Source organism: Hemicordylus capensis, chromosome 1, assembly GCF_027244095.1.
Source record: "Hemicordylus capensis ecotype Gifberg chromosome 1, rHemCap1.1.pri, whole genome shotgun sequence".
Lineage (NCBI taxonomy): Eukaryota > Metazoa > Chordata > Lepidosauria > Squamata > Cordylidae > Hemicordylus > Hemicordylus capensis.
Window position 1 is genome coordinate 189,938,479 of NC_069657.1, and position 21,795 is coordinate 189,960,273.

At 44.1% G+C, this 21,795-nt stretch overlaps 1 protein-coding gene and 1 long non-coding RNA gene across 17 annotated transcripts in view; one reads left to right on the forward strand and one right to left on the reverse strand.

The window, feature by feature from the left end:
• KCNH7 (potassium voltage-gated channel subfamily H member 7) overlaps nt 1–21,795 on the reverse strand; it is a 440,460-nt gene that overhangs the window by 269,766 nt on the left and 148,899 nt on the right. The window lies entirely within an intron of this gene.
• Nucleotides 1–21,795, forward strand: part of LOC128329883 (uncharacterized) — a 51,796-nt gene that overhangs the window by 20,529 nt on the left and 9,472 nt on the right. For 2 of the 3 annotated variants that reach the window (XR_008309836.1, XR_008309838.1), the window contains 2 exons: nt 295–337; nt 5,767–6,026. This is a non-coding gene — a long non-coding RNA (uncharacterized LOC128329883). Of the gene's footprint in view, nt 1–294; nt 338–5,766; nt 6,027–19,036; nt 19,101–21,795 lie in introns of those variants that run through there. The other variant, XR_008309837.1, reaches the window with a different exon arrangement.

A 21,795-nucleotide genomic window follows, 5' to 3' on the forward strand; every position in this document is an offset into this window, starting at 1 on the left:
AGATTCACCAGGAAATAATACAATTATTAGGGCCAACAATTAAAAAGTTATAAAATAGCAATGCAGAATAAAATTTCAGAATCAAAATAGACACTTTTCATGATTCATGAAGTTGTGTGTGTGAGAGGTGGGGGGGGGGAGAGGGAGAGAGAGGGAAAGAGACAATAAAATTATGCTGAGCCTTGTATGTCAGTTCTCACCATTTCTCTGGAACTGTAACTGAGTGCTTAAATAAAACCCAGTACACAACTTACGGCCTTATCTTGTTTTACACATGCCAATCTCCTATTTTAGATCGAGCTCAGATGCCTTGCTTGAGGGAAGAGGATGGCTGAGGGTGAGTTTTCTCATGGGGATTTAGGTATCCATTAGTTGCTTTCTTCAGCACAACAGATTCAAGAGTTTTATTATTTAGTAGGCTTATTTTCAATTTATAAAAACAGCAAGCAAGGAAATTAAGTTTGCTGAAAAGAAGTACAACAAGGTTTGTATTTCATTGGAATGCTAAGTTATGATACTTCACACCTTTTTTTAGCCTACTTTCCAGTAGGCTTATGAGATCACCCGGCATTGTGTGTGTGTCCGTGTGTCCCCCACCATTAATTTTGCAACGCCTGGACCAATATGAACCAAATTGGGTACAGTTGTAGGGACATATAGAGACACCTCAATGGCATAGTTTGTGATGTCATCTACCCCAACCCAAGATGGCAGATGCATAAACTTTTGAGGTGCAAATGGGCTAACTTGTGAACCACCTAACTGATTTGAACCAAATGTGCTACAGATGTAGGGACACATAGGGATGCCCACAGGGTGTGGCGTGTGATGATATCATCCACTCCAATTCGAGATGGCAGCCACATGAACATCTGAGGCACAAGCAAGCTAATTTGTGGACTGTCTAACCGATTTAAACCAAATTAGGTACAGGTGCAGTGAGTGACACATAGGGACACCTCAACGGCATAGTTTGTGATGATGTCATCCCCCCCGATCCAAGATGGTGGACGCTTAAACCTTTGAGGTGCAAGTGGGCTAACTTGTGAGCCACTTAACCAATTTGAACCAAATTTGCTGCAGCTGTAGGGACACATAGGGACACCTCAATGGCAAAAATTGTGACAATGCCATCCATCTGAATTCAATATGGCAGATGTGTAAACTTTGGCGGCACAAGTGCACTAACCTGTGAACAATCTAACCAATTTGAACCAAATCTGCTACAGCTGAATGGACGCATAGTGATGCCCCAGTGGTATAGTTTGTGATGATGTCACCCACCCCAATCCAACATGGTGGATGCATAAACCTTTGAGGCATAATTGCACTAATTTGAGGACTGTCTAACCGATTTGAATCAAATTTGGAACATCTGTAGTAAATGACACACAGAGACACCTCAATGGTGAAGTTTGCAATGATGACATCTACCCCAATCCAAGATGGTGGACACATGAACATTTGAGGTGCAAGATATCTAACTTGTGGACCTTGATTTGCACCAGATTTAGTCCAGATGTAGAGATAGTGAAAGGAAAGTAGCCTGATTAGTTCTTACTAGAACAACTTGTTTCCTTACAAACCTGAAAGCGATTTCAAAACTGCCACAAGATATTTGCTACACATGCAGAAAAATTTTCATTCCACTCTCATTGTATTGTATTGCATATTGCTCTTATATAATTAAACAGGCAAAAAGTTAATAAAGAGAAGCCCTCTATTCAATCAGATCATTGATACATCTAGTTGAGTATTGTTTACACCGAACAGGAGTTCTCCAAAGGCAGAAATTTTTCACAACAGACATCTTTCATTTACTACCTTAGATAGAGCATTTGCTCTATCATCCATTTATTGTGACTAGTGATTATGGGAGTTGTAGTCCAACAACTGCTGAAGAGCCTCAGATTGGCCACCCCTGCTATACAGCTTCTTCCATTCTTTATGCATGAGGCTGTAGCTCAGTGGTAGAGCATCTGCTTTGCATGCAGAAGGTCCCAGGTTCAATTCCAAGCATCTCCATGTAGGGCTGGGATAAATTTCTGCCTGAAACCTTGGAGAGATGCTGCCAGTCAGTGTAGACACTACTAAGCTAGAAGAATCAATGGTATGACTGAGTATAAGACTGCTTCCTCTGTGTGTGTGTGTGTGTGTGTGTGTGTGCGCGCGCGCGCGCCATTTCTCCTCTGCAACTAGTGAGACAACTAGTTGGATTTATGGGATGCCCATTTATTGTGGTACAACATTCCTGTTTTAGGATTGATCTAACATTTTTGTTGGATATAGTCTATCAGCAGCAGCTTTCTTCCAGATGCCTCTTTATAATTAGGGGTCATTCCGATAACCAGGGGTCATTCCAGGGGTCAATGTGTGGATGGAGAGCTGGCTGGGAGAAAACAGTTGGTACAAGGGACTTACACCACTGCCTCCTTGCAGTACTTCCCCCCCCCATTCCTTGAGGTCCCTGGGGTGTCGGGCGAGGGGGGCGGGGTTTGATTTGGCCAATCCCTGCTGATACCACTGCTGTACCTCTCTCATTAAACTGAACTGATGCCACCCTTTTTTTGTGCATGGACATATAATCTCTTATGTATTCATTTTTCTCCTTTGGGCCTTTCCCCTCCCTCCTAGTTCTTGTCATTTTCATTGTCACTGTGTAGAGGGAAGCTGCAGACACATATTCCATTTTCTCTTTAATACACCTTTCTTGAATTCTTGTCTCACCCTATTCTACCTGCAGTTCCCCCCATTTTTGTTCTTTATTCTGCTGTCTCCCTTGCAATTTCCGTATGAAGGTGCTGTGAATCTAAAAAGCCCTACAATAATCAAATTGCATGCATTTCTATGTCAGTATTTTATGAGCTACCTTGGTTATTTCCACTACTTTACAGAACATACCTTTTATTTTATGGAGGAATATATATCAGTCTGGGCTGCAAGAAGGGTTTTTTCTTTTTTACACAGAAACTGTCCATCTCCACTAGTTATTCTGGTCTCTTGGAAGCTCAAACAGAATTGCATTGAATGTAATCTATTATGAAACATACTGTTAAAAATAAAATGTGAGAAATAGCATGTTTCTACCTAGCACAGAGCAAGAATGATCACTGCAGTAAGTAAAAAACGAGCAAGTTTGAAAAGAGTGGAAAGCCTCTTTTGCAAAGAGGTTTGTAGAACTAGGATCTTCTATTAATTATGTTCTATTCATTATGTAAGACAGTGTCATCAATGCGTATATTAATAGCAACTGCAAAGCTATGCATGTAATATTTTAAGAGATAGGTGCATAATTAGTGATATTTATGATATATCAGATTCCATCCTCCACTAGAGTTATATTTACACCTTCAATTTTCACATCTTCATGATGTAGAAAATCATACTGCTTATCCATCTGGCTTTTTAAAAAATATGGCCTTTTGCACACAGTAATATTTATGGCTAATATGGCTACACAGCCCTCAAGGACATATTTTCAGGTGGCACAGAGTACTTCAGAGGGAGATCAACAAAGATTGCCCCTCTGGTTAAGTGCCCAAGGTTTAATTTGGAATGCACTACACTGCACACACTTCCTTTGTAGCACACACACACTTCATTAGGATTTTGGCCATCATGTTTAGAAAATGCAAACATGCTATACATCAGGCCTGCTCAACTTTGCCCCCCCCCCACTTTTTTGGACTACAGCTCCCATAATCCCCAGGCACTGTGGCCAATAGCCTGGGATTATTGGAGCTGTAGGCCAACATCTGCTGGAGGGCCAAAGTTGAGTAGCTCTGCAATAAATAGAGGAAAGAGTTCTAAACTACATGTTTGTTTTGCTTGTGTTAGAAGCCCTTCCCAGAGGTCTCTCAATAAAGGACATTTTGCTGTTATCACACCTAATGTCTGTATTGCAAATTGCCCCCATTCTATTTAAAATACATAAAGAAATCTACAGTGGTGTGTATTGGCAGAATTTCTTCTATCCTGACATGGAATTTAGAAAAATACAGTGTGCTTGGATAGCTGTAGGCTGCACAAAGAGTGAAGAGCTAGGACACCATCCCACTTAGCTGTGTCTGTAAGAACTTACAGCAAGTCTAGTAACACCAGGTGCTCGTCAACCTCCGGATCTGGTTAAGGGTCCCCTTCTTGTGCTATCGTCTGTACGGCACAAGGGGACCCTGTGGCACTCTGTTTGCACAGGATATGGCTAGCCCAGAAGCAATATTGCTTTGCCAGGCCCTTTACGAATTAAGATCTTTCCCCCTAAGGCCCTGGCACTTTCTCCATTTGCATGTTCCCTGCCCCAATCATCATTCACACTCTACCAAAGAGAATGTGTCTACTAGTTCAAAGAACAAAAACATAAGGCTGGCATTGGCTTTATGCCTGACATTATATTGCTCATAGCAAAATTCTGCAGGTCTTCTATAAAAAAGGGGGATGGTCACATTCTATGCCAAACTAAATTTCTGCCATTTTAAACAAAAGACTCCAAAGAAGCCAGGCTCATATATCTCAGTGTCCCACATTTTCAACTTTTGGCAACTCCACTCCTGGGATACATGTCACTATTGAGTAGCACAGCTCTAAGAATTGACTATGAGCAAATACATCAGCTGCAAGTGTATCACACCTGGCAATATGTTCTTTGAGGATTTTATACAACAAAAATGTATTTTACGCCATTAGGGTAAGGGTGGAGCATGAAGAAAACAGCTGTCTCCCCAACAACAGGTATTCAGAGGCACATTCATAATCTTACCGTTCCATTGCTATAATGACTAACAGCCAGTGATAGAGCTCCCTTTGGTTAACCTGGCTAATCTCCCTTTAAAGCTGTATCAGCCAATGGCCATCACCACATCCTCTGTATGGCTGGCCTGCCCATGAGGCCAATTAAATCCACTGGTGGCAATGGGCAGGGCGTGTTTCCCAGTCCAGCTGGCTCAACTCTGCCAGTCTCCAGCCTTCCTCCCCACAGCACCTACCTTACCTGACACTCTAGACCAGGGATCCTCAATGTTGGGTCCCCAGATGTTCTTGGACTTCAACTCCCAGCATCCTCAGCTGCAGTGGACTTTGGCTCGGGATTCTGGGAGCTGAAGTCCAAGAACATCTGGGGGCTCAACGTTGAGGATCCCTGCTCTAGACCACACTCTCCTCTCCTCCACACTTCCTCTTCTGCTTCCTCCCCCTCCTCCTAAAATAATGCAAAGAGATATCGACATGGCAGTAGCACTGGTGTGCTGCTGGGTAAGAAGGAGTGCAGAGAAGAAGCTCTGGCATGCTGCTGGGTAAAAAGAGACCCATTTGGCAAGCAAGGCACCATACAACGGGGGTGGCATCTTGCAACAGCATCTCAGGCACTGGGGTCAACTTGTAGCAGCAAAAACCAAACACTAATTATTATGTGTTGTGTGAACTAAAAGCTTCCTCTGTCTATCCTGAATCTCTTGCAAATCTGTTTTACTGGATGACCCTGATGACCATCTGCATGGAAATTTTACAGAAACTGATATGTTTGAAAACAAATCCAGTTTGAAAACATTTGACAAAGGGATTTTCATACACTGCTGGCTGGATCAAGTCTAATGATTTTCATACTCTTTTCTTTTGGGGCCAAATTATACTCAGAGTTAATCCTTCCTAAGATTTGCACAGCCAGTTTGCCACATTCATGCCGGAAATCTCTCTCTCTCTCTGCAAGAAAGAACGTTTCTCAGAACTACTGTAGATTTTCACCTTCTGCTTCTTCTTTTCCGCTCCTGACAGAGTGAGATTCACAACGAAGTGAACTGAGGTTCATCATGCAGGAGGGAAATGAAAAGATAAAGAGATCTTTCACGTCTGCTCAGAAACGCAGTTGCCAAAGTTTGCAGAGAAGTACCAGTTATGTAAAAGTCATCCCACTCTGACTATACAATTGCTTTGCCAGTGTTTCATTTAAGCAGACTTCTAAGACCTAGGGGAAGGGCTAAGCAAATGTATAAATATGAACGGGACAAAGGAAAAGAATAAATAATTCTGTTGTTAAATTCTTTCAGATGTCATTTAGGATACACTAGAAATATTGGGGCTTCAACAAAGCTAAATAATGGGAGCAGGGGTGTGGATAGGGGAGAGGGAGTCCGTGTTCACCCCTCTCCCTGGTGGCCCCTCAGAGTGAGGGAAATAATAAAGAAAATAGGGAGGGGTGGAGCTGGGGGCCTGGGTTCTTTGAACCCATCTGATCAATTATAGCGACACCCCTGAATGGGAGTGTGTTTGAGAGTTTTTGCATCATTCTTTTCAGAATGATTATAACATACACCCAACCGCCCTGAGCCATTTTTGGAAGGGCGGTATAAAAATCGTATTATTATTATTATTATTATTATTATTATTACTCTTCTGAACGCTCAGGCCATCTTACATGAAGATCTCCGTGGGCTCCCAGTTAGGTACTGATCTGGGGCATCCCTGTTACGCTTCAACAGTGGTACAGAACTGGGATATGAGAAATACAGAACAAGAGATATGGGACCTTTATTGAATCAGCTGCTCATTAAAGGCATGTCCGCATCAGTCCATATCCCTGCAGTTATGATCGTTCTTGTTTCCATGGGTCTCTCCCTCTTTGCTCCTTGATGTCCCAGAATCACTCTATATGGGTTTCCTCTACAAATGCACTGCCTTTCCTCAGAATTAATAGATGTGGAGCTTGCAAGAGATTCAGCAGGTGCAGGAGGGGTTAGCTATCCTATTCTCCCATTCATTTCCCCCAACAAATGCCCCCTCTCCTCCACATTTGTGCCACTTCTGCAAAAAGGGGTTGGGGAGACATGTTCTGTCTAATACAGGGCTCAACAATTCCCAGAGACCAGTTTGCCATTGCTCCTGGAAATGTAAGTGTGGAACCTGAGTCAGGTGATAGACACAACGAGCAGAAGAGATGAGCTAGCAAGGCAGGGTGGTTTGCTCTCTCCTCCTCCTCCTGGTTGGATCAGTCCATCACCTGCCTGAGTGAAATGGATATGACTCGGAGGAGGGAGGGATGAACTTGCCCCACTCTGCCTTGCTCGCTCATTCCGCCTCTTGGTTGTGTCCATCTAGCTCAGGCATTTGATGGATCAGTGCTTCTACGAGGAGAAGTGAGCAAGCAGCGATGTGGCAGGCTGCTCCCCCCTCCACGTCATAGGTCCAGTGACCGTCTGAGTCAGATGGATACCAGCAAGAGGAGGAGTGAGCAAAACAGGGAGTCTGCCCCCCCCCGCCCCACTGCCATGGAGCATATGGCATTGTTGGGAGCAAACAGTGAATCTGCCCCCATACAGCAGAGGACAGTTTGGCTCCTAAATTTTTGGATGGCCTGAAGAAAAGAAAATTTGGCTGAAGCAAAAATAAAAATAAAATAAAATGTTGAGACTTGTGCTAATGTAATGCATTATTAATCACACCCTTAGGTGTACACCCAAAAATATTTTGTGAAAAAGAAAATTCCCTAACACCCCACCCCACCCCAATTTTCTGAACAGATCCCCCCCACCCAGGGATCAACTAGTCATATGCAGCTTTCTATTTGAACAAAATTTCCATTATTTATTGGCAGAAAAGTTGAACTGAAACTGAAACGTTAGCACACAGTTTATGATGTAGTTTTTCTGGTGTTTACTACAATCAGAGAAGACAACTGCCATTCTTCTATTATTGGGAAGGTTCAGATGTAACACAGAACCGAGATTAAACCCTGGCTTCGCATGCCATCTCTTAGTCTTGGAAGCACGTACTCTCCCCTTCCCTTTGCGTGCAAACCTCAGATGTATTATGATTGCAGTTAAAAACAAGCCAGGATTGCTTGTGGTGTCTGAACTGACTGATCTTTTATTTTATTTTATTTTATTTATTTTTTTATTTAACATATTTTAATACCGCCCAAATCTTGCATCTCTGGGCATAATGACAGTTGTTTAAATACAGTTGGACTTGGAATGCATTTAACTTTCCCCCTCTGTACTTGGTGTCCCCTAGTCCTGCCTTTAGCAGACCCTTACTAACTCTAGAAATAGGCCAGACATGAGGAAAAGGGGTTTACTGAGCCATACAGAGAGAGCCAACCTAACCAGCAGGCAGCATTGGTGCCAGAGAAAGGGTAAGAATATGGGGCTTTTAAACATTAGCTACAATGCCTGGAGAGAAGCACCAGAAAAATGGGTACAATCTGTAGCAATCTTCCAGCTCAAATTGCTGGATATTTCAAATCCAAGATGACACTTTTCCTACATCCTGGACAGGATGTCTGATTCCTGGACTCTCCAGGTCAATCCTAGACATGTAGCAATCCTAACGTAGGTTTGTAAGTGGACAAATTTGAGCTAGAGAGTCTACCGCTCCAATAATATGATGTTTGTCATATTTCATAATCTAAGGCCTCTATGTTACAGTTTCACACATTTTATAAGGGATGAATCACATATACAGTACATGCTAATTCCTTGATCAGTCAGTGGATTGTCTACAGTGTGTTTGATTTGATTGGGTGATATGAAAATCCTGAATGTAGTGTTTTATCCATGATAGCTGCTTGGCATATGCAAATCATCACTTGATACTAAATGATGAATGTGTATGTGTTGAACTAGAATATGACATCGGAAGTGGTATGTTATGCTGTGTATAGCAGTAGGCAATCATGAAATAAAATGTATGCTTATTTAGCTGAGAGTGAAACATTATTTTTAGAAGATTGCCAGAAACCTTTGCTACATTTTGAATTCTCACAACAAAGGCAGTAATTGCTTCCAAAAGAAAGAATGTCTGTCTTCTTGAAGAATATGCCCCTCTGTTTGCAAATAATTCCCTTCTTTCCCCCCTCAGACTTCAGTATCTAGCCCTTTTACAGACATTTCTAGTGTGATAAAGAACCAGGAGCTGTAAAATAAGTGTGAAATCTTTCTTCAACCTTGAAACCCTGCATGTACCCAGACATGCCTTCCAAATAGGTTAGCCCACTTCCTGGCAATAACTCTATCTTTGGAGGTCACAGACAGTTTTTTGAGGTTAAGTCAGGTTATTCTGTTGTTGTTTTTTAAAAATGTGGAACTGAACTTAAGAAATAAAAATATTTGTTCTGGGGATTTACACAGAACCCTCTGAACTCCTTGACTGCTAGAATGTGGAAATCATTTTTTGACTTCCCTACATTCCCTAGACCAGGGATTCTCAAACTTGGGTCCTCAGGTGTTATTGGACTTCAACTCCCATAATCCCCAGCCTCAGTGGCCTTTGGTTGGGGATTATGGGAGTTGAAGTCCAATAACACCTGAGGACCCAAGTTTGAGAATCACTGCCCTAGACTCTGGTGCAGTGGGGAAGTAACTTGCCTAGGGAGAAAGAGGTTGCTGGTTCGAATCCCCACTGGTATGTTTCCCAGACTATGGGAAACATCTATATTGGGCAGCAGCGATATAGGAAGATGCTGAAAGGCTTCATCTCATTCTGCATGGGAGGAGGCAATGGTAAAACCCTCCTGTATTCTACCAAAGAAAACCACAGGGCTCTGTGGTCACCACGTGTCGACACCGACTCAATGGCACTACTTTACTTTACATTAATAGAAGGTTTGAGGTGATAGTGTGTTGGAGGGATTTTAAACCTGGTGCTATTTCTTCAAGTGGGGGGGGGAACCTCCTTCTTCCTTCTGAACTTTTCAAACAGCCCGTGGCCGAGGGTGAGGGAAGCAGCTTTTTATTTTAGATTTGGGGCTTTTGCTGTTTATATGCCCGTTTTAAAGGTGGAGCTTTGGCTTACCCAGCTTGTGCCTTTTAAAATCTGCTGACTTTGTTTTAGAGAGTGAAGAATGTTGGGTCTAATTCACACAAAGGGAGACTCCAGAGACTCTCAGGGACATTGAGCAAACACACAGGGCAGTAAGTCCCCCTGTGCGCTCTCATACATCACCATGCAGGAACACTGACACTTGTGTACAATCAGATGGCAGGACACTCTGCCCTGATCCACAGAATGCCTGGAACAAATATTGCTGACTCAGCAATCCCACCCTGTCCTGAACAGGGGGAAACTGACTGTCATCTGATTTCATCATTGTGCCTATAGTACAGGAGCACTTCAAGTGCAGCCCTGGGTTTCTGATGCATATTTTTTTGCCTCAGGTCACTCACATGACTCAGTGCCTAATGACACATTACACTGTGATGCGAAATCTTTCTCTCCTTTTTTTGCTTTACAAAAATTAAGCTCTGGCAGCTGCAATTTGACAAGAAAATATTATACAGAGAAGAGGAGCTTTTTAACCCCTTCCCCTCTGGCAATTTTGGTGTTGAAAATCACCCCTCCCCCAGCTGCTTTTTTCTCCATTGGGGAAAAATAGTATAGGTACCTGAAGCTTTGCATTTGTTGGGGAAATTAGCTAAGAAGTAATTTTCAGCAGAAAAAACTGCTAGGGGGAAGGCTGAAAAACTCCCCTCCCCATATTTAGCCTCTCACAGGTGTGGGGGCTAAATATAGAAGGCAGGTGTGAGAAGGCAATGTGCGGCTATGAGGCTATTCTCATGAGCAGCACAATCGTGTGGGCAACTGATCTGGCCACCCAGGGTGGGTTAGCCGCTTATGTGCGAAGAGATTGGACCTGACCCGCTCTTCTCACCGAACCCCTTACAGCTCTCCACACTTCTTGTGTGGAGTTCCTCTATGTGTGGCCCCTGGGAGATTCATTGGGATCAAATCTGGCCCACCACCTGATTGAATTTGATACTCTTACCATAATATGTCCCATAATGAAGCTCTCCACACGATCAGTGAGGACTTTGGTGGGGAGAGTGGGTCAAGCCCGCTCTCCCTGCACATGAATGGCTAGCCTGCCCTTGGCAGCCAGATCAGATGCCCACATGATTACTGGCTCTGTCATGGAGCCAATAGAGGCAGAGGGGATTGGGGTCCGCCTGGCCCCCAGAAGTCCCAGCATGCCCTGTGCAAGTGCATGGGGCATTCTGGGAAGACCCTTGATGCTGGGAGGCCTATTTTAGTCTCCCAGTCAGGGGGTCTTCTTGTGAGTCGCTGTGGTGCAGAGCTGTGCCACGGCGACCCATGATCAGGTAAATGGGGTGAGCAGAGTGCTTGCTCCGCTAACCTCATTTAAGGTTGGGGGCATTTATGGAGGTTTGCTGCGGGGGGCCATGCAGCTCCCGTTACAGCACACGAGCAGCAGGAACTGGGCTGGGCTCCCTTAGCCCAGCTCCTCCTGCTCGTGAGAATAGCCTCAATATGTCTGTTGGAATGGGCATACGCAGGGCTGGATTATCCATCAGGATAATTTCTTCACAAGAAGGTGTACTGTGGGGTTGGGTGGAGAGAGTTTGGTGACAGGTTTTTCATATGTTAACATTGTTTTAGAATGTATCTTGCCATTTTTGGAACACCCTGTGAAGGGGAGTGCTTTTTTTAAAAAGCTGAAACATATGAAGAACTGTCTTAGATCAACCTTCCTTCCAAGAGTTGGAAGGCTACTCTGTGAAGAGAAGACTCAGCTGAGAAGGTGAGCAAGCTTTTCTAAACATCTAGCCTTTCCCCCTTCAAACAAACTAACAGGAAGAGGGGAGATTTTCAGGGGCTGTTTCTCTTTAAGGGGTAGTACTTTGTGTGTGTGTGTGTGTGTGTGTGTGTGTGTGTGTGTGTGTGTGTGTGTGTTATTTGCTAGGGTTAGAATTTCCCAGGGCTAGGATTTGCTAGGGCTACCAAACTCCAGTGTTTCACTTTGTTGTCCCTGCCTGGAGGGGGTGGAGTAAGCTAGGGCTGAGAGAGGCCCCACATTCCTTTGACTCACATCCTGTGTCTCAGTTGGAAGGCTACTCTACATAAGATGTGAAGGCCCAAGAGCATAGCAAACAGAGCATAGCAGACAGGGATAGCAAACAGGACATAGGAGTTTTGCAGGAGTTTAGGGGGAAGTGTGCTGGGGAGCCTTGAACAAGCCCCTGTGATCACAAGGAGCCTTGTGGAGAAGAGAACATAAGTACAAATCCCTCCCTCGTATCCCTCATATTCTTGGGAAAGGCTGTTTGGACAGATAAATAGCTGACCATTACAGCTGAGACCTATCCTTCTAATAAACTATCTAATAAACAGATATTAAACTACTTCTAATAAACTATTTCTAAATACTGTAAACAGCCAACAAAACCAGTATGAAGATAGAAAGTCAGCCGGGGAAGGGGCACTTCCCAGTGTATTGCACAGAGTGCCACATGTATGACTATTTGCCCCATGGGCAGAAGTCATGGGTATGTGCTCGGTGCAAGGAGCTCCTGGCTCTCAGGAAACAAATGCGTTCTCTTGAGAACAATTTGGCGGATCTGGAGAAGCTCAGAGAAACAGAGAGGCACGTGGACGAGACCTTCAGGTATGTGATAGAGGCATCCCAATTCAGGGCTGGTAGCTCCTCTGCTGTCAGGGAGAATGAAGGTCTTGGGCAAGGAGGACATCGGTCTGAGGGAAATGCTCCTTTAGAAGGGACCCCTTCCATGGATGATGAGCCCATATCCTCTCGCATGGGGGATACTCCTCTGCGGGGTGGGGACCTCCTTGTAGTGGGTGATTCAATCATTAGAGGTATAGAGAGATGGGCTTGTGACCCGCGTGTTGACCACATGGTGACTTGCCTTCCTGGTGCAAAGGTTGTGGACATCATGCAGCATCTAGACAGGCTCTTAGGCAGTGCTGGAGAGGAGACAACTGTCGTGGTGCATGATGGCAACAACGATGTGGGGAAATGTAGTCAGGAGGTCCTGGAAGCCAAATTTAGGCTGATAGGTAGCATTTTGAAGTCCAAGTCCCCCAAGGTAGCATTCTCAGAAATGCTACCTGTTCCACACGCAGATACTCTGAGACAGGCAGAGCTGAGGGGTTTCAATGTGTGGATGAGACGTTGGTGCCGGGAGGAGGGGTTTAGATTTGTTAGGCACTGGGATACATTTTGGGGCAAGCAAGGCCTGTACAAAAGGGATGGGCTGCACTTGAACCAAGATGGAACCAGACTGCTGGCGCTTAAAATTAAAAAGGTTGCAGAGCAGCTTTTAAAATGACGCCTGGGGAACAGCCAATGGGAGCTGGGCAGTATCTCGTTTGGCAAAAGCCATCCTTTAAAGTGTGAGGCTGCAAAGGATTCAGATAAAAGAGAAGGGGACAGAGCAGAACCTCATAAAGAGCAGACGGGAGCCTGTGCCAGCAGGTCAAAGAGTCAAAAGAATAGCACACATCAGGTGAGAGATTCAGCATATAGGTGCTTATATGCCAATGCCAGAAGCCTCTGAGCCAAGATGGGTGAGCTCGAGTGCTTGGTTGCTAACACAGAAATAGATATAGTGGGCATAACAGAAACATGGTAGAACAGTGAGAACAAGTGGGACACTGTTATCCCTGGGTATAGGCTCTATAGAAAGGACAGGGAGGGGCGTCTTGGAGGAGGGGTAGTACTGTATGTTAAAGAAGGGATAGAATCTAACAAGCTAGAAAACCTAGGTGGACTGGAGTCCTCCACAGAAACCCTGAAAGGCCTGAAAGGGAACGTGCTACTGGGGACGTGCTATCGCCCTCTGGATCAAAACGCCGACAGTGACTGGGAGTTGCAGGAGGAAATCAGGGAAGCGTTAAGGAGAGGCAGGGCTGTAATTATGGATGACTTCAATTACCCACACATAGACTGGGTAAATTCAGTCAGGTGAGGACAAAGATGTCAAATTTCTAGATACGCTAAATGACTGTGCCCTAGAACAGTTGGTCTTGGAACCAACCAGAGAGAAGGAGACCTTGGACCTAATTCTGAGTGGCACCCAGGATCCGGTGTGTGATGTCATCAAGCCCTTAGGGAACAGTGACCATAGTGTGATCAAATTCAGCATACATGCTGGGAGAGAATCACCAAGGATGTCTAACACAGACATTTTGAATTTCAGAAGAGGAAATTTCTTCCAAATGAGGAGTATGGTGAAAAGAAAGCTGAAAGGGAAAATCAGGAGAGTCACTTCGCTCCAGAGTGCATGGAGTTTCCTCCAAACCACAATACTAGAAGCCCAGTTAGATTGTATACCTAAAAGGAGGAAAGGTACCACTAAGTCCAGGAGGATGCCAGCATGGTTAACGGGTACTGTCAAGGAAGCCATAAAAGGGAAGAAGACTTCCTTCCAAAGTTGGAAGGCCTGTCCAAATGAAGAGAACAGAAAGGAACACAAACTCTGGCAAAAGAAATGCAAGGTGACGATAAGGGAGGCAAAAAGAGAGTTTGAGGAACATTTAGCCAAAAGTATCAAGGGGAATAACAAAAACTTCTTTAAATACATCAGAAGCAGGAAACCTGCCAGGGAGGTGGTTGGACCATTAGACAATGAAGGAGTGAAAGGGATTATTAAGGAGGATATGGAGGGTGCAGAGAAGCTGAATGAGTTATTTGCATCTGTCTTCACGGCAGAGGATACTGAGTATATACCTGTTCCTGAACCAGGCTTTTTAGGGATGGAGGCTAGAGAGCGGAGTCAGATAGAAGTGACAAGAGATGATGTTCTAAACTGTCTGGAAAAACTGAAAGCTAACAAATCACCAGGGCTGGATGGCATCCATCCAAGAGTCCTCAAAGAACTCAAATGTGAAATTGCTGACCTCCTTGCTAAAATATATAACTCATCCCTGAAATTGGGCTCTGTACTAGAGGACTGGAGAGTAGCAAATTTAACACCAGTTTTCAAAAAGGGATATAGGTATGGTCCGGGAAATTACTGGCCGGTTAGCTTAACGTCCGTTCCAGGCAAATTGATGGAAGGCATCCTCAAGGATAAAATGGTAAAGCACATAGAACAACAGGCCCTGCTGGGAGAGAACCAGCATGACTTCTGCAAAGGGAAATCTTGCCTCACCAAAATTTTGGAGTACTTTGAGAGTGTCAACAAGTGTGTGGATAAGGGTGATCCAGTTGACTTCCAAAAAGCTTTTGACAAAGTTCCTCATCAAAGACTCCTGAGGAAACTTAGCGGTCATGGGATAAGGGGACAAGTACATGTGTGGATTGCTAACTGATTGAAAGACAGGAAACAGAGGGTAGGTATAAATGGAGAGTTTTCACAATGGAGGGAAGTAAGAAGTGGGGTCCCCCAGGGATCTGTACTGGGACTGGTGCTTTTTAATTTATTCATAAATGATCTAGAAGCAGGAGTAAGCAGCGAGATGGCCAAATTTGCAGATGATACCAAACTCTTCCAGGTAGTGAAATCCAAAATGGGTTGTGAGGAGCTCCAAAAGGATCTCTCCAGACTGGGGGAGTGGGCAACAAAATGGCAAATGCGGTTCAGTGTTAGCAAATGTAAGGTGATTCACATTGGGACGAAAAACCCCAACATCAAGAATATGCTGATGGGATCTGAGCGGTCGGTGACTGACCAGGAGAGGGTTGTGGTTGTGGTAGACAGCTCGTTGAAAGTGTCGACTCAATGTGTGGCAGCTGTGAAAAAGGCCAATTCCATGCTAGGGATCATTAGGAAGGGGATTGAAAATAAAATGGCTAATATTATAATTCCCTTATATAAAACTATGGTGCGGCCACACTTGGAGTACTGCGTACAATTCTGGTCACCACATCTTTAAAAGGACATTGTGGAACTGGAAAAGGTGCAGAAGAGGGCAACCAAGATGATCAGGGGCCTAGAGCACCTTTCTTATGAGGCAAGGCTACAACACCTGGGGCTTTTTATTTTAGAAAAAAGACGACTGCGGGGAGACATGATAGAGGTCCATAAAATCATGCATGGTGTGGAGAAAGTGGAGAGAGAGAAATTCTTTCCCCTCTCACAACACTAGAACCAGGGGTCACTCCATGAAATTGATTGCCAGGAGGTCTAGGACCAACAAACGGAAGTATTGTTTCACACAACGCGTGATCCACTAGTGGAACTCTCTGCCACAGGATGTGGTGACAGCCAACAACCTGGATGGGTTTAAGAGGGGTTTGGATAACTTATGGAGGAGAGGTCTAGCAATGGCTACCAGACAGAGGGCTGTGGGCCACCTCCAGCCTCAAAGGCAGGATTGCTGCCAGAACCTAAGGGGTATACTCATGGGTCAAATGGGCCGTAACCCAGAATTTGGTTAAAATAAGCCAATGGCAGAAGAGAGGGCATGCCCTCAACTCCTGCCTGTGGCTTCCAGCGGCATCTGGTGGGCCACTGTGCGAAACAGGATGCTGGACTAGATGGGCCTTGGGCAGGGGTGTAGCAAGGTTGTAGTGGGCCCAGAGACAAGATTTTAAAATGGCACCCCCTCCCCCCACCACTGAAGCTCAGCTCATGAAGTAAAGAAATTTTAAATGAGGTTCAATAGTGGTAACAAAAAGCATAGTAAAATGTATATATATAACACCGATGTGCCACAATAGAACATCATCCTAAATTATTTTTTTAAAGGTTTTGTAAATTGTGGACGATGCAAGTCATTTAATGGTACTAGAGAAAGACATGCTGTTCAGGTAGCTTCAGGTCTTAACACTCACAGCAGTTTTGGAGGATGAATACAACTGAAGGAAGCCCGGGTGGGTCCGTGGCTGGGGGAGTCAATCATGTGACTTCCCTCTGGTGGGGGGGGCCCAAAGCAGTAGGCCCCCAGACAACTGTCTCCCCTTGCCCTACTATAGTTACGCCCTTGGTCTTGGGCCTGATCCAGCAGGGCTGTTCTTATGTTCTTAACCATGGGACAGAAACGATTATCTTCATTTGCACTACTCTCAACTAAGAACAAGCTTTTGCAGAAATTGAAATTGGAAGATGTAGTCCATGATTTTGCTAAGAAAAAGAGCCGTAGCATTAATGTTTAATGTACATTTCAGGGGCGGAGCCACCTTTGGGGGAACGGGTTTAAAGAACCTGGGCCGCTGCCCCCAGGGGCCACGAGGCACCCCCGCATCCGATGCCAGGCGAGGGGGGGCGCGTTATTTTGCTCCCAAACGGGGCCATGCGGCCCCATTTGGGACCAAAATCGGTCCATGCTGCGTTGGCAGCATGACCAGAGTGACTCCCCCTGTCTTTTAAAGGCAGTGGGGCCCCATTTGGGAGGGAGACCATGGCCCCGCGTCTGACATCAGCCATGGGGCGTGTGTCTAGCTGTGTCAGAATGGGCATACTCAGGGAATACCCCCCGCATCTGATGTCAGACACAGGGGCGGGGCCAGGGGGCTGCGGAGGCAGTCAGACATGGGTCACCGCCAGCCTCCCTCCTCCACTGGCACATTTACTTAAGTCAGTGCTAATAATTCAGTTATCCAACCCTCTACATTGTACTATATTGTTATCACGTTAAAGTAATTCAGTTAAAGCAAATTAGTAAGTTCTATTTAGCAGTTTTATGTTCTCATTTTTTAAATCACCTGAGATTTTGGGGGGCCTAAAACTTTTTGGTAGGTCCGTGGGAGCTTCGTAGGCCTTAGGCACTGTACCTATTGTGCCTAATGGATAACTGAGCCCTGCAAGCCGTAGATTCATCCCAGCTCTGTTATGAGTGGAAGAGGCTTTCCACAAACAGAAGACCACTTTTGTATCCAAGCCTAAATATCTGAGAATTTGAAGGATCAATTCCTTTGTTGTAAATTGCTGTACCCTGTCCTGCAAAGAATATATTTCTGTGAGGCAAATGTTTGTGAAAAATTGGAGAGTTATTTTGAAAGGCTTAGCTAGCACATACAAGTCCTACTTGGGTACATGTGTGAGGGGAAGCAGGGCCACACCCACTAGCTATTTCCTCCCAAATCCATGCCCCTGCTGCCCCTGCCCCTGGTGTCTGTGTATTTAGCGCTAAAGAGCAAAGCCCTATTCAAACATTATGTTGTACCTGCTTTCAGGTGTCTATATGTTTTTGTGTGAATGACTGTACCTGCATTCATTTTGAAAGTGAATTTGGGTGCAGGTCCCTCAAATGCATGGTACAAGCCTCCTTCAGATGTTATAAAATGGAGGCTATGCTTGAGCATGTACAAATTCACATGTTATGTTAAATGCAGGGTACAGCAGTACACTTCCTATCTGTACCATGCATTTGAAGGGCCTGTATCTATTTTTTTTTGCATGTATATCCTGCTTTTCCTCCAAGGAACTCAGAGCAGTGTACATGGTCATGTTTATCCTCACAACAACTCTGTGAGGTAGGTTAGGCTGAGAGATACGTGACTGGCCCAGAGTCACCCAGTGAGTTGAATGAGGATTGAATGGGGATTCAAACTCAGGTCTTCCCGGTCCTAGTCCAACACTCTAATCACTACACTATGCTGGCTCAGATAGATTTAAAAATGAAAACACAGGTAAAATCATTCACACAAACACATGTATGAGTGTACAGATGTGCACACTCATACACCATAATGTCTGAATCGGGCTTATGTTTTTACTGAACGCAAGGAAGGGACTTATGTGTGGTGAAAATGTCAAAGGAGCTCTGGAAACTGTGATCACCTTAACCTTGGACCTAAGTGATAGCGCTTCTTAGCAAAGGCAAAGTGTGCCGTCGAGTTGGTGTCGACACCTGGCGACCACAGAGCCCTGTGGTTTTCCTTGGTTGAATACAGGAGGGGGTTACCATTGCCATCTCCTGTTCAGCATAATATGAAGCCTTTAAGCATCTTCCTATATCGCTGATGTTAGAAGCCCTACATAAATCTTCATTTACAAAGTTGGCATTTATTTTGTCAGCCTCCAAATTTCCATAGAAGTAGAGGTGGTATAGATGTTACATTCCTGATGGGGACTGGTGACCTCTCCCACAACATATTGTTTAGTACCACTTGCCATATGAGCCAGCACCACAATGTGCATTCTGTTAAAAGATATAATACTCATCCTCACAGTGAGTGCAGTTATCTATTTCAGTTCTTATTCCCTACTTCCATTTACTGGGGGCAGATATCTGGCTGCTAGATCTTTTTGCAGTCAGCATGGATTTCTCATTATTTCATGGTTTCCTGCTGCCCTATTTTTTTCCTCCATTTACAATTCTGACTTAATGTTTATGAATTTCCCTACAGGCCTCTCTCAACCTGGTGAACTTTGCAAATTATTTCTGAAAGCCTCAAGCATGCTCTTCATCAGGTATGTGCCTTTAGCCCCATTCTCTTCCATTACAAAAGTCCCACCCAAGAGTCCGCATTTAGCAAAGAATTCTGTTGTGACAAGAGAATTGTATGGAGCATGGCTATTGCACACCAGAAGCACAGTTGGAGCAATGCAGCAATGTGAAGTATGACTTTTTACATCAAGCCTATTTGTGTCAAATGTGTTTTCTTTTCATCATTCTAATTTTATCACATCATGAACGCTCCAGCTGGAAGCAATGTCTGACAGCTGATTTGAGGAAAATTTTTATTTTTATTTTTAAACTCATACCAGAATAATTGTAGTCCTCCTCAGCAAAAGCTTAAGGGAAAGGGTTTTATCACCAGCTAAATGGTTCGTGCTGTTACTTTACTGAAGTATGAGATTTTAATGTGTAATTTCCCCCAAAATGTCATGGGTTCTCCAGCCTTTCTGAACTCCTGGTGTTTGATGTTGGATTCATAAAATGGCTTCTTGGTATGGAGCAGTTTCGGGAAAACATCTTGCTTTAAGTGGAAGGCCCAGATCCCCTCCTCCACATCCAATTTATATACACATACTGTAGGTAATCTAGGCACTGCCCAGCCAAAATCAAACACTTACAGTTCACTGATTTCATTAGAAGGGCTAAGCCTGTGTTTAAACCCCACCCCCTGAAATCTATAGCACTTTAAAATGTTTAATTTTTAAAATGTGTATCATGCTATCTCTACTGCTTTACTTTTGCCAGTGGACAACTTCCCCCCCCCCCCAGGCTTGCACTTTGCTTTATGAATCTTAAGCATCTCTGCTTTTTATTCTCTTTGCCATTGTCTACATGTTATAAGCTGTTTTTACCCAGTGTTTGAGCTTCCCCCCAAGAGTCATCCTGTAACCACTATTTTTACAATGAGATATTTAATCCTCATGATTAAACTGATAACCAATTACAAAATTGTAACATAGGAACATAGGAAGCTGCCATATATTGAGTCAGACCATTGGTCTATCTAGCTCAGTATTGTCTTCCCAGACTGGCAGCGGCTTCTCCAAGGTTGCAGGCAGGAATCTTTCTCAGCCCTATCTTGGAGATGCCAAGGAGGGAACTGCTCTTCCCAGAGCAGTTCCATCTCCTGTGGGGAATAGCTTATGGTGCTCACACCTAGCCTCCCATTCATATGCAACCAGGGCAGACCCTGCTTAGCTAAGGGGACAAGTCATGCTTGCTACCACACGACCAGCTCTTCAACTGCTATGGGCCAGTTTGGATTATATTTTAAGTCTACTTTCCTTAAGGAAAGTAAGCTTATGAGATCACCCGGCATTCTCTCTGTGTGTGCCTGTATCCTCTTATCAATTTAGCAATGCCTGGACCAATATGAACCAAATTGGGTATAGTTGTAGGGACACATAGGGACACCTCAATGGTGTATTTTGGGATGATGTCATCCATCCCAATTCAAGATAGCAGATGTTTGAATGTTTGAGGTGCAAGAGGGCTAATTTGTGAACTGCCTAACCAATCTGAACCAAATTTGTTACAGCTGTAGGGACTCATAGGGAAATATCAGCGGCATAGTTTGTGATGATGTCATCCACCCCATTTCAAGTTGGCGGACATGTGAACATTTGAGGTTCAAGTGGGCTAACCTGTGAACCACCTAACCAATTTGAATCAAATTTTCTACAGCAATAGAGACACACAGGAATGCCCCAATGGTATAGTTTGTAAGGATGTCATCCAGCCCAATTCAAGATGGTGCACGCATGAATGTTTGAGGTGCAAGTAGGCTAACTTGTGGACTGATCTAAACCACATTTGGTACAGGTGTAGGGACACACAGGGACAGCTCAAGGGTGTAGTTTGTGATGATGTCATCCACCCTAATTCAAGATGGCGGATGCATGAATGTTTGAGGTGCAAGTGGGCTAACTCATGGTAATTATCAATTAAGATTATAGTGAAAGGAAAGTAGGCAATTTAGTTCTTACCAGAACAACTTATTTCCTCCTCACATTGGCCCATGTGATTAACCTGAACCAAGTTGGACCATACCCCACCACACAAAATAAAAGAATTGGTGTACTCTTGGTACATTCTCCTTCTTAATCACATGAGCTGGTCTGAGGGGGGAAAGTATTGTTCAAACCAGCCCTATGACATCTTTCATCCATACTGTTGTTACTAACTTGGTATTACTTTCAATTTTAACTGCTGTCACTAACCGTTTCTCGCATGACTGAGAAACTGAACTCATATGCTGAATAGCTAACTCTCCAAACAGAGCAACTATTTTTGAAAAACCAGTTTCACAGGCACTGCATCTTTCTTAAGGGGAAATGCTTAGTTAAATATATAATGAAGCCATTTTAGTTTGTGTTAGGCACAGGGGAGCCGTTTAGGAAGTGTAGGGGAAGAATGGTATCCCCCTTTATGTTATAGATCACATGCAATTATTCCTCAGAAGCACCTACACCTCTGGCTCCTATGAGGTATTAAAGAATGTATTACAACGTGCTTTTAAAATACACTGCATTTTGGCAATTTAATGCTGAAGATTTCCAAAAGCAGATCTTTGAACCTTGCCATGAAAGGTTCAAAGACCTACTTTTCACTGTTGAATTGTACCTCCCCTCATGACTTGTCTTTGCCACCCCACCCTCCACCCCTGAGACCTGAAATGAATATATTAAAATGACATTTTTAAAAAAT